We start from the raw sequence: 12867 nt of genomic DNA, 5'->3' as shown, positions 1-12867 counted from the left end.
TATAGAATTGCCATTAAAAAAGCAAATGGTATTATCAAAATCTCAGAGTGAATAAGCTAAACAGAAAATTAAGCATCTTGGGACTTGCTAACCAAAATGTCTCCAAATTAGCTGAAGAACAGAAGCTAAACACTGAATACCAAAGTCTATTTTGTGTTGCTGGGATTCTTCTTATTCTTATACTCCCATAACATTAACTTATGTGCACGAGTAGCAGAAGTGGACTTTTGACCTATTAGGTAGTTACAGCTGGTTGGAAGGCGGCGTAGCAAAAGCTGACAAAAACTTGCTTCTCTTAGCTCTGCAGGATGCTAGTGTGATTTTGTACAACCAAAGAATTCAAATAAAGCCAGTGCAGTTTTTTTTATTTGGTTGTTTTGATTTGGGGTGTCTTGTTTTTGGTTTTGTTTGCAGGTTTTTTGTTTGTTTTTGGTGTGTTTTTTTGGTTTGGTTTGAGTTTTTTGTTGCTCAGAGGTAGAGACACACAAATAGTTTGGAGTACAAATATATGCAAAGAGCCTATTTCCCAGCCAGGATTACAGATTTTTTTATGGACTTCTCTTCCTATTACAAGGAATGAGAAGCATCCAGAAGATCTATTACACTAAAAACTTTTATCTCAGGTACCTTAAGTGCTTAATTGTATTGAGGACAGAAGTACAGAACAATGGTAATGAAAGGGTCTTCTGGTGGTTGTCTGGTCCAATCTCATTGATCCAGAAAGGCCAGACAGACCCAGTTTCCTGGGACCATGTCCAGATGTTTTTTGGTATCTCCAAGGATGGAGACACCACGACCTCTCTGGGCAACCTGTGCCAGTGCTCGGTCACCCTCACAGGGAAAAGGAGTTTCCTGATGTTCAGAGGGAACCTCCTGTGTTTCAGTGTGTGCCCCTCACCTCAGGTGCTGTCACTTGGCACCCCTGGAAAGAGCCTGGATCCATCCTCCTTGGACCATCCCTGCAGGAGTTTATGTGCACTGGTGAGATACCCTGAGACTTTTCTTCTCCAGGATGAACAGTCCCAGCTTTCTCAGCCTTTCCTCATATAGGAGATCCTCCAACCTCTTAATGCCTTCACGTCTTTTGCTGGAGTCCCCAGTCCAACTCTTTTCAATGTTCTGTACTAGGGAGTCCAGATCTGGACTGAGCACTGTAAATGCACCCTCAGCAGTGCTGAATAGAAGAAATGGCTCACCTTCCTTGACCTGTGGGCAACACTTCTCCTAGGGCAGCCCAGGACACCACTGGCCTTCGTTTCATTGCATAGTGGATTCTGAATATGGTACTAAAATCCAATATCATATTTATTCATGTTAACTCCCCCAAGAAACTTGAAGGAGATAACTTAGTGGAGGAAATAATCATTCTGTCATTCCCTTTTTCTGTAATAAGAATTATTTCCCAGTTGTTTAATCTATTTTAATAACTAGCCTCTTTTCTAAGCTCCATCTCCAAGTACTGAAGTCACGATGACCTTTGATTTCGCACAGCACAGAAATATTCCTCTTCTGTTCAATTTATAATTTCTGACAAACACACACACCACCTCCTATGTTTGAATTTACACTGCCTTTACCTGCTTCCAAATACACACTGAGTTAAAAATAAAATTGGTCCATTAAAGTCTTGAAGAAATACAAGTTCATTTTGACCATCCCTCCAAGGACTAACTGAACTTGCTGAATCCAACCCAGATATTTCAGAACAGAATGCAAAAACAAGGAAACTATAAAGTTAAATAAAATAATAATTTATTAATAAAATATAAAACCTACTTATTAATAAGAGGCAATTACTGATTCTCAAAAAACAATTAGATTCAGGAAATTATGGTATTTGCTGGAGTCAGTTACTATCAAAATATAACAGAGCAAATGAAAGTGTGCTAAATGTTTATGAAGATTTATTGAATTCAGTGTGAAAGTCTGGAAAAAATATATGCCCTGAAAACATCCTAATTTTTCAGAGATTTTTTTAGATATGTTACAGGAATAGACAACATACTAAAAATAGTGTCTGTTAACTTATATATTACCCACCCTACTCACTGTGGCTTGCTACAATAATAAATAATTCACAGTTAGAGCTCAGAAATGTTACTGTGGGTTATTTTTGTTGTATTGGTGAAGATACAGCCATTATAGCAAGAGCCTCCTAACTTACCTGGGCTCCACAACTGTTGTCAGGGATGGAAATGTCTCTGGAATCTGACAACAATTTTCCAGGTATTCTGGTAGTGATTGCACCCCACTATGAATTAGTTTGTACATCGCACAGACAGACCAACTAACAGTCAATGCCACTTTATTCTAATAGGGGAGAACTGTCCTTTTGGCTATTAAACATATACCTCTGCTGAAAGAAAGGTTCCAGCATACTGGCCTTACTGTAATTCACAGGCTGGCTAAGTAGAAAGGAAGAAAAATGATTGGTCATCATTTGTTGACAAGTAAACAAGAAAAACATGAACCATCCATGAATCAAATTGGACACATTTCAAGCAAATCACTTAGAAAAATCAATATTATGTCAGGTTTTACCCTCCATCTTCATTAATAACTGACAAATGCAGCAAGCATCAGTGAAGACTGACAAATAAAAGAGAGGCATTGAGAAGGTTAGCACCATGTCCTGAAGAGTAGCGAGATTATTCACTGTGAAATAATGCAGACTCTTGTACTGAAGAAACTGTAATGTGAAACACAAATAAAATATGTATAAGCAGAAAGCTGGAAAGAAAAATGTTGACAGTAACCAAAAAGTATGAATGTACAGTTGATGGGACAAATTTCATGTGGCAGAAGAAAAACAATTACAGTTATAAGGTATGTGGCATCTTGTTATGGGTGAAAAAAGGGTAATGCAATATGCCAGTCTTCTTGTTACAGTTTCATGAAGAGTATTATATTTAATTGTTAAAACTGTCAAAAGGAGCCAATCATCCAACAGAACACATCAATCAAAAACAATAATGATTTAATATTTGGGAAAATGTTTCTGACTTAGGTTTCAGAAATAAAAAAAGACCAGGGCAGTGACCATCCCCCTGTATTGGGCACATTGAGGGGCTGGAATGTGTCCAGAGAAGAGCAGCAGGGGTGGGGAAGGGTGTGGAGCACAACTGGTTTGTGCTGGAGAAAGTGGAAAACCACTGGGCTGAATTAGTTATGCCTAATGCCCACAGCCTTTGTGTTCCTGGCTCAGCTGTGGAGATGTGCTCCTGTTTAGCATGAAGCTCTTAGTTATTAGCTGTACATTTCCCTTTGGGAAATTAGGTGTGCACACCAAGGTTGATATAACTCCGTGACTGAATAACAGCTGAGAGTTTGTTCTCTGTGAGAAAATAATCACATAGCAAGTCCACAAGGTTTGGACTGATGTCACCTAAAGCTTTGGGAATAAGATGAAGGTGCTTTTGTATTTGTAAGGAACAGAAAAACTGTCTGCATAAATGCAAAAGAAATGGAACTACCTATCACTTTCTATAGATATGGCTGAAGTCTGTAGAGAAGATGCAAGGGTGTTTCTGAGATTCAAACTTAAAATGTGCCTTTATGCAGAAGGTTGCATAGATTTCATGTGGAATGAAATGAAAGTATGTTGAAGTCAACAGAGTCCATAGTAACGATGTTCTGTTGAAAACACTTCAGCAACATACAAAAACCAGCATACAGAATCATTTTAGATTTGATTTGAAAGCATAGACAAGTTTTATTTTCCATTATATGTTTTAACACTGTTTAAATTTTACAGCTTAATAGCATTATCTAGACAAATTCTAGGCTATTTAAGGATATTTTGACTCAGCAAACATATCACTAAAGGGTTATGGGGCCATTGGTCAAGACAAATTAGATCAATCCCTGAGCAATGAAGAGGACCTATGTAATTCTGTCAGACTTAAGAACTGGATGGGATATAGGCATTTCATGACTTGTCTATTTTCTCAGTCTCCAACAGAAATTAATGTGACCTGGCACTCACTCACAAAAAGAATTAATGGCTTAATCCCAGTATTGTATGGCTGCATACAAACTTCTACAGTCACAGAACAATGTGTTCAGAATCAATTACATATTGAACTTTCCAGAAAAGGAAATGCTTTTGTTATATTTATGAAGAAATCATAAAGAAGTGCACAGGAAAATTAGGATTAGCAATGAAAGTAGAAACCCTAAATAGAGAGTATATGGGAGAAGGAAAAATGATATTTAGATCATTTAAAGCACTATAAACTTCTGCTTCTCAGTTGTGAAAATGTTATTACAAAGAGTTTCATTAGGAATCCAAGTCTGTGAAAGTCTTGCAGGCTGTGAACTTCCATTTCATAAATGCAGTAAATTCAGGGCTGTATTTAGTTGAGGTATTAAACACTGTCCTCTCCTTTGCATTTTTGAATAGCTAACTTTCAGAATCTTCTGCCTGCCTGTTGTCTTGACTGATTTGTGTTTAAGCAGATGACCAATAACCTTACATGGATCTGGACTGAAACTTATTTGGTGGTCAATGGAAGGGTAAGTAAGATCTTATACTAAAATAGCCATTAAGCAAGGACATAATACCATGGGCCAGATTTGCCAGACCTGTGCTCTAAAAAAGCATCATTGAAGATTTATTTTGAAGGCTTAAGAGATCACTATTTGGCCTACATTATTTAAAGCAGTGGATAATCAAAGTAGAACATAATGAGAACTTTGTAATTTTCCTAATTTTTTTTGTAATTTCTTTCTGATTATATGTCCAAGCTAAGGAAAACAAAAAAAAAAAAAAAAAAGAGAGAGAGAGAGACATTATCAGTGACAATATGTGACAATAGGAGAAAGAAGTGTATTCATATAGAAAAGCAAAAACCATTATGGCTCAGAATAATGCTGTTAACAGCACCAGCACCAGAAGGAAAAGTCCAACACAGGCAACAGAGAGAGGGGGGAAAAAAAGGCAAAGCAATTCAGTCTATGTATTTATTAGCTGTACATGGAAAACCCATGACTAAAGACATGGCTTGGAAATTTGATCTTAATGTTACCAAATGCAAATGGAAGCTGATCAAGTGCTACTAAGTGTGCAGAGACCATGTATAAACAATAAAAGTTCAGGCAGGATTAAATAAAGTGCTCCATGATTACTGTTTTTGAAACTATTCTCTCATAAAGTTAATGAAAAAAATCCAAGACTTTGGATTTTTTCTTTGGTTCTACTTTGTGTTGCTTCAAATTCCAAATTAATTTATTGCAAATTTTAAGACTTTTAAAGGTACAATTAGAACTGGAGATTTTTTCATGTTAAGGATCACATTAAAACCAAATCTTACTCCAGCAGCATGTTCAAGCTAGTTCATTATTTCCACACATGAAAATGCAGAAGCTCAGATACAATTTTCCCTAAGGACTGAAAGCATACTAAAGGCAATAACAACAAAAATGAAAAACAGCCCTACTTGGGAATAGAATAATTATATTTCTAAACCATTTTTCACCTGTTTAAAAAAAATGCATTATGATGTTCTGCAGCCTCCACAGAACTAGCTGATTCATATATATACACATGTACATATGTATGTTTTAAATTCCCACTGTTTATTAATTTTTGACTCTGAGCTCCACAGAGTCCAAATGCACTCCTCAGAGCATCTGTCTTTCAAAGCTGGGACAACACCCAATATCCAGCTGTCACTAACATATACTAGTAATAAATAATACAAATAATGAATAATATGAATAAGTGGCAGGGAAGATTTGGGAGGATAAATTTACCCTTCAGAGGTCATGTACAAGACCTGATTAAATGTCTAACAGACCCAATTCTAGAAGCAGTGAATTTGGCTTATTTTAATTATTAGCTTTACAGTAGTCATCAATTATAGCTTGAGATACAAATCATTGACTGCTAAAAGCTAATAATAGGGCAGGCACTATACATCCTCAAATATCTCTTTTAAAAACAATTCTCTGGCACGTATCAGAGTTCCCTAATCCATTGCATGTATTCTGTTTGCCAAACCCAGCAATAAAATATGCAAAAAATTCTACAGAGGCAGCAGATGTTCTTGATAGCAAAGAGTTTGTAAAAAGCAAAAGCATGTGGAGGTGGTTAGAGCAGTTTTGTCTGCTGAAGTGTCAGCTGGGTCATTGCTGGTGTTGGTCAAAGCAGGACAGATCTTCTTCTGAATATGAAGTTGCTCAAAGACAACAGTTGTTGGGCCAGGCCTAATGGAATAAAAGAAAGAATCTTAGCCTGAATCCTGCTTGTGCCTGTGTTTTTTCCCAGGATCTTGCCAGCACTGTCAGTGTCTCTAAAGAAAGAGACACTGGGTATACAGAGCTGTACTCCCAGGTTACTAAAGCCTAAGAACTACTGAAGGTTGGAGCTAACTTGGAAATGGGAAGATTTTAACAAGTTATTAAATAATAAATTAACTCAGTTCTGAAGTAAAACCAAAGCATTACTTTACTTACATTGCCACATATACGTGTTACTAAAAAGGCATGAAATTATTGCTATGCAGCAGGAAATGTGGTATGAGATGCTGAAATTCTATACATATATCTGGAGAAGTTGTGGGTACATCTTCATACACACAGTCATGCTCTGTCTATGAATTCTGGACTCTGAGACAGGTAGCCCAATAGAAAAGCAATCCCATTAATATGCACCTGTGTTAAGAACTGCACATCACAGAGACTTGTTCTCACTTTTCCATTCAGCTTCCAGATAGCATCATTTGGGGTTTGATCCCTGTATGGGTCATTCACTTAAGAGCTGGACTTGGTCCTTCTCAGTCCCTTCCAATTCAGAATATTTTGTGATTTCTGGTTGTGATTTCATGCCATCACATCTCAGATCATAGAGCATTGACAGAGCTGATTCTGTTAGAGGCACATGTCACATGTGCAGCATGGTGTACAGTTTCATTGCTTCATACTCCTCCCTGGTGTAGGGCTTTTGGAACCATTGGTGACCCTTCTGTCTCCATCCCTGAGCATGAGAAAATGAGTTGCATTCTTCGTCTCTGTTGCAAGAGGATTGTCCCCGTTGTCTCTGTCTTCAGGCCTAGAAAATCCACTCTGGAGTGGGTTGGGCTGGGTTAGAAGAGATTTTACTCGCAGGGGTCTCAGTCTTAGGATATATCATTTTATTACAGTCTGGGTTATTGTTGCTAGACAAAATAAAGGAAGGAAAATGAAGTAAAAGCAAATTCTGAGTCAGATTTTTTATTTCCAGTGATGTGATTTACTATAGTTTTCACATTTAAAATATGTTAGAAATCAGTGTCTCTGATCATTGGGATGCCTGATATTAGTTGTGAAGCCAGTATCTTCTATCTTTCTATAAACACATTGCCTTCTAAAGGAATATTTATAATTACATGTAATATTTGTTCTATGGAGATTTTTAATTGCTTTACAATTGCTGAACAATACAGATTTAAAGTCTGATGTTACATATTTTATGATTAAATTAACAGAAATTGTACCAGAAAGCATTCCAATGAAAAATTAATTTTATTAATTCTAGATTAATCTTTGTTTTAGTTTACAAGTACAAATTTTAAAAAAAAATCAAAGCTTAATGAAGTTCTCAGAAGAATAGTATGTTTCGTTTCTGTGAAGTAGTCAGGAAATAAGGCAAATTAAAGTGCAGGAGAAAGGTTCCTATCAATAACAAATTTAATTTAATAAAAACAAACTAGAAAGAGTTCTTATGTGCTTCAAGTAAAAGAAAAAGGAAGTTAGTAATTAATGAGTATATTGAAGTATATTTTAAACATATATGAAGTATATGAAATATATGAAGTATACTTTAAACATATCTGCTTTTGTTGCTGAGATTATAAATAATTTCCAGAAAGTAGGTAAGAGTTATTGACCTCTAAACACAAAAGTTGTTACGATAGGAATTAGGTCAGCTCGGTGTAAGATCCTTAGAGGAGAAGAGGCTTCATTAGTCGCGGTTTTTTGCATTTTGTTATGCCAAAGAAAGTGTTCAGCTTCAGACTCTTCTTCTTGAAACTGTGATGATAGGTTACTGATAGGTTATGATTCTAAGGAAACTAAAAAAATAAAATTAAACTCATTAGTAAGATATTTTTATGTGAATTTGAATTGCTGTAGTTTTCTAAATGTACATACTCTCTTGGTTTTGAAAAAGGTTTTGCAAAGTATTCTTTTACACTGTGTCTCAAAAAAGACTGCCCACTCTGTTTCTTTAGGATTGCTCTCTTCCTGATGTGTCTAGCATGAAGTTTTATTTTTCTACAGACACACTTTCATCACAGGGTATGTGTCACAAGACTACCCACTGTGGAATCTTTCTTTACTCAGATATGAGCTTTATGAAAATGAAGTTTAGACCGGATAAGTTAAAAGCCGTTATCAATTCCTAGCATCTGGGGGCAGTATGAGTGCTGCTGCTGCTGTTCCATGCAAAGGGATCATGCAGTTAAGCACCAGCAGTGACCAAGGTGGCTTCAGCCTCAGCATCTGGAGTCACATCTCCATTCTCACACCCTTCTGCTCTTGCAGAGGTCTCCTTTGTGGTAAAACCATAGCTGTGAGACTGCATTTATGACACTGAAAAACATAGTCCAAAGCACTTTTATTTCAGCTATGTGATTTAAATGCTGGTATTATTACTTTGCATGCCAGAATTATTTTACCACCTATTCTTTAAAGAATCTGCAGCAGCTCAAGAGACTCCACAAGGTCTTCAGTTAAGTAGAAGAGGATAAATAAACTAAATAAACAGCATCAAACAAAACTCATCATCGCCTGAGGATTTACATGCTCAAATGCAAAGTCCCAAGCCCCTTCCAAAGTGTTTCGCTCAACCAACATGAGAAAAAATGCATTTTAAAATCAATTATGTGCATGTCAGTGGTGTTGTACTCTCACTAATGTAACTGAGATCAGTTAGATTATCTACACCAGGCTCAAAAGGTCCTGCTAGCCTAATGTCTTGCTTCTAACTGTATTTATCATTCAGACTTTGGGGCACGATGGAGCCCTTTGATGTCTGACATGTGGAAATATTCCAACAGCTTTTGGTCTCATCCTTCTCTCAAAGAACTGAAAATCAGCTCTAACGCTGGAACATGCAACTGAATATTCTTCTGCAGAAAAGTATCATCAATGATTACATCTTCAGAATGTCCAATTCCTTATAACTGTAAAAATGGCTTTGAACTAAAATAGTTCAGAATGGCTATACATTTGCAATCACTCTGCATGGACAAATAGGGAAACTTACTGCCAATATACATAAGAACCTGTCCTTAAGGAACTCCTTTGCTGCCAGAGAGTCTTTCCACAGGAAACATCAACATATTGAACTTCCCACTCTAAATAACCTCACAAGAGCTCTATAAATCAGAAAACAGGCGCATGAACTCATGGTCCTCACTTTGCAGGCACATAAGTTCATGCAGCTGACAGGTTGTATTAAGCCTCTGAGGGACTGTATACATGAATCAGGGACTAAGCAAAATCAGAGAACTGAATTTAGATTGAAATTGGTTTTTAAATTACCCAGGGTAATTCAGAGGTCACTCATTCTTGCATGACAAAACATCCTACTTCTCATTCTGGTAAACCATGAGGGACAATTTATTACAGAGTACTTTAATTTATTACACAGAGTGCTTCTAAACATTTCAAAAATTAAGCTTTAATAATTAATTTACCTCTATGATATGTTTTATCTGTCTCTCCTGAACTTGTCTAATATTTTAGATTCTACTCAACTTTGTTACTTTTACTTAGGGATTTGTAACTGACAAAGAACAGTAGACCTTGAAATAAGGAAAATAAAAATAGGCACAGAATAAGCTGCTGAAATCTATTGTTCAACAGTGTAGGTGTGTGTCGTCTATAATTTATCAGCAGCATAGTCTGGAGAAATGGTTACATTCAAAAACCTTAGACATATCTGGGTTTCAGAGGAGATTTCTTCAAATGCCAGATGCTGATGTTATTTTAGATTTTAAAATGGTTTCATGTTTCAATAAAGGTTGGTAATGGACAATCACTGCAGTGTGCTAGATATTCCCTGCACTTACTGCAGCTGAAGGGATCTCAAAGAATGTCAGGAAGGTCCTGGTATCAGACTACTCATTTCTCCCTTGATTTCTTTCTCTAATGATCCATGTAGTCAAGACATGCTTATTAATGAATAGAAGCCACTGTTATGAGAGCACTAAGTGTCCTTTTGCCTCCATACTTACTGGTAAATTGTTCAGAGTGAATTAGTTTAATTAGTTTCAATTTTTTCACTTTTGCTTGCAACCTCTTCATATGTTGGATCTGGTCATCAGTGGAGGCGAAAGGTATCTGCTGTGAGCTGCTGCTGCTCTGCTCATTTGTTTATGCTGTTCCTCTCCTCCTCACAAAACAGCCTTGCAATAAACACTTCCCAAGGCCTCCTATCTGTGCATCTCAGTTACTCTCATGAAAATATCTCAATTGCTTGACAACTGTTGGAAGCAAGGCACAATATTTGCCTGAAATCTTATGTAATATTGGTCATGTCATTGACACTCTCTCCTCATGGTATTGGAGATTTGAGATTAAGTGGAGGGTTAAGTTTAAATTGGTCTGTTTTGTCTTGCAAGCTCTCCAGAGAGAGGAATATTCACAATCTTCCTCTACAGCCTTGTCCTGACATAAGGCTTGTAGGATGTGCCACATTCTTCCTCTTCCCATCTGTTTCAATCCCTTGCTTTTCTCTAACAAACAGTCCTCCCTCCTCCTTAGGAATTAATTCTTTTTCCTTTTTTTTTTTTTTTAAATAAATTCTCTTTGGAGAGGAGTGTCAATTTTGTCAACGCGGCAGCTCATTGTTTTGTGTATTTACCTATTATCCTCCTTCCTCTAATAACCATAAAGATATTAAATGTCTTTCAGAGAAAAAAAAAGTGAGGTAATTGAGCAAATTAATGTATAAAGGTATTAAATTGCTCATTCAAGATCTGAGTTCATCCAATCACATTAAGGTTTACTGAATATCAAGTACTTCCAGAAAATATTATTCCTCTGCTGTAAGTAACAAATGTCCAAGAGTCTGCAGTCCTGAGAAGTTACTTTAGAAACTGAAACAGAAAACCAGATATAAACCTTGAAGAGCTGCAACGGGTACAGCTCATGTACACAAACTTAAGTAAAAGCTGATGTAACCAACTATATAGAACAGAACATAATTGACATTATTTATGTATGACCTTTCTTAGGATGGAGAGGACTGCACTTAAAAGAGAACTTGGTAAGATGTTTCAGGCTATAAGTCTTAAATAGGTTTTGTCTTTTGGGGCTGTTTACTCCTCATGACAATTTAAATTTTTCTTCTGTTTTTTTGCCCATAAAACAGAGACAAATACACTTATTCCTTCTTGACAAGCTTTGTGAGTTCCTAGAAGAAAAAAATATAAGAACTAGAAATTATTAATTAATTAAATAGCATTTTAATTTAAATTCTGAGGAGAAAGCCAAAATGACTACTGGTCAGTTCGTTCCCAGGGTTATTCCTTCTTTGCTAATTACATGTTTACCTGAGTGAAAGAAGAGTTGTGTACCCCAAGGACACTACTGAAGTTATAATAGACTGTAAGCTAGGCACATAATTAGGCAGTTTTAAATTACATAAACTATAGGCTATTTGGTGTCAAATAATTATGGTCTTATCATTTCCCCACTAGAGACAGAGCTTAGAAAGTAGAAAAAGTACTCAGAAATAACCTTGACGTGACGTGGTCCAACAGCCCTCCAGAAGGAAGGGTTAGTGGTGGAAGAAGTGAGGCATGAGCATCCATCTCCCTGCCCGGGCAAAGTTATGCAGGTCTGTCTTAGGGCAGACAACAAAGAACCAGCTTCTTCATACTTCCTCCCAAACCTATTTTCTCTAGCAGCAGGGCTGTTCAGTCCTGCCCTGTCACTGGGCACTGCAGAGTGGTACTGCATTCATTTCCAAGCTTCCTCCACCCCCCACACTGCTTCCATTCTTCGGCTCTGCTTCACCCAGAGTTAGTGAGAACAAACAGGAATCACAGAGGGGTATTGCTGCCACACAAAAGAGCAAGAACTACATCACTGCATCATGCTGCAACTTCTGTTAAAAATTCCGAATGGTATCTTTAGGAAGAGATCTTGTTTCACAAATTCAGGCTGTAATGTCTGCAAAATAAAATCTTTCTGTGTCTATCATTTTGCTGAATTAGGAGCAATTTGTCCAGCTAAACTCAGCTTTAACACTTCTTACCGAGCTGCCAAACATGCTTATTTGGTCACTGTAATCCCATCCAATGCAACATATATCATCTGATTGTGCTACCCACCATGCCAAGGAGAGACTGATCCTGTCCTTCTTCCAAGGTTACATCATATGCTGGTAATGATTCAGAAGGTACCACAGCTCAGCATATGTTTTTCCCTGCCTTCAGCACGAAATGTGTAGGAGAGAGGCTATTTGGATATGGCTCACAGCAGACAACACAGGCTGAGAGTGTTTTAACAGGAAAAAAAAAATATCTTACTGCTGTTTTACAATTTTTTTCTGTTTGTCTTTTACTTAATGCATGAGATTTAACTTCACCTTGTTGCAGATAGAGCCATTATCCATTTTCCACTGCATGGATTTGTAAATGTGGTGTGACCTCTTGTGGTGCAATAAAATATTACACACTTCATCCATGTGTCACGCCGTTCATCCAGCCTGCAATCGACATACAGCCCATGTGCCTGGATGAGGCAGGCAATTAATAGATTTCTATTAACCAAAGAATAACTCTTGTCTGAGAAATTCTCATTAACGATTCATTTCTCTGCAGCTGATGCCTTGAGAGGCTGTTCTGGAACAGAGGCTAGACAGAGTTAAAGGAA

The 12867-nt window shown here is 37.0% G+C and overlaps 1 long non-coding RNA gene across 1 annotated transcript; it reads right to left on the bottom strand.

Moving 5' to 3' along the window:
• Window positions 1–1850: 1850 nt before the first annotated feature.
• Window positions 1851–12317, bottom strand: LOC143692166 (uncharacterized). Its single transcript, XR_013180017.1, has 3 exons — window positions 11728–12317; window positions 6655–8051; window positions 1851–6207 (listed from the first exon to the last, which is right to left on the bottom strand). It is a non-coding gene; the product is annotated as an uncharacterized LOC143692166 (long non-coding RNA).
• Between the last annotated feature and the right edge of the window lie 550 nt (window positions 12318–12867).

This window comes from Agelaius phoeniceus, chromosome Z, assembly GCF_051311805.1.
Source record: "Agelaius phoeniceus isolate bAgePho1 chromosome Z, bAgePho1.hap1, whole genome shotgun sequence".
Lineage (NCBI taxonomy): Eukaryota > Metazoa > Chordata > Aves > Passeriformes > Icteridae > Agelaius > Agelaius phoeniceus.
The sequence above is the reverse complement of the archived record's forward strand: the minus strand, read 5'-3'. Positions and strand labels throughout refer to the sequence as shown.